This window comes from Microtus ochrogaster, chromosome 5 (genome assembly GCF_000317375.1).
Source record: "Microtus ochrogaster isolate Prairie Vole_2 chromosome 5, MicOch1.0, whole genome shotgun sequence".
NCBI classification, from domain to species: domain Eukaryota; kingdom Metazoa; phylum Chordata; class Mammalia; order Rodentia; family Cricetidae; genus Microtus; species Microtus ochrogaster.
Genome location: NC_022012.1, coordinates 93,987,473 through 93,987,875, shown reverse-complemented (window position 1 = coordinate 93,987,875; position 403 = coordinate 93,987,473).

Below are 403 nucleotides of genomic sequence, written 5' to 3'. Positions count from 1 at the left end.
CCCGCGCGTCAGCTGGGGCCGCCGTCTGGACGCTTAAAGGGCCAGGCCGCCCTGCGTGCGGGCTAGGGGCGCGGACGCGCGTGGTGCGCGCCGTCCCGATGCGGCTGCCCTGCGGAGAGCCTCGGGGTTCTCCGTGCCGGGCGGGCAGCCGACCTGGGAGCGTTTGAACCACGCAACCCCACCCTCCCTCTCTGAGCCCCTCTCTGCGGGGAGTTCGTCCCGGAGCCTAACCCGTGTGTCCTCCCGCTGCTCCACGGGGGCGGGGCCAGGGTAGGCGTGAGGTCACTGAGCTGGGCGAGCCAGCCCCCGACCCACCTGCTCTCTTGCCCGAGCCCCGCACCCCAGCCACGCTCACATCCCGCCCCCTGTGGCCCCGGCTGCTCCGACTTGGGGGTGAGTCTGG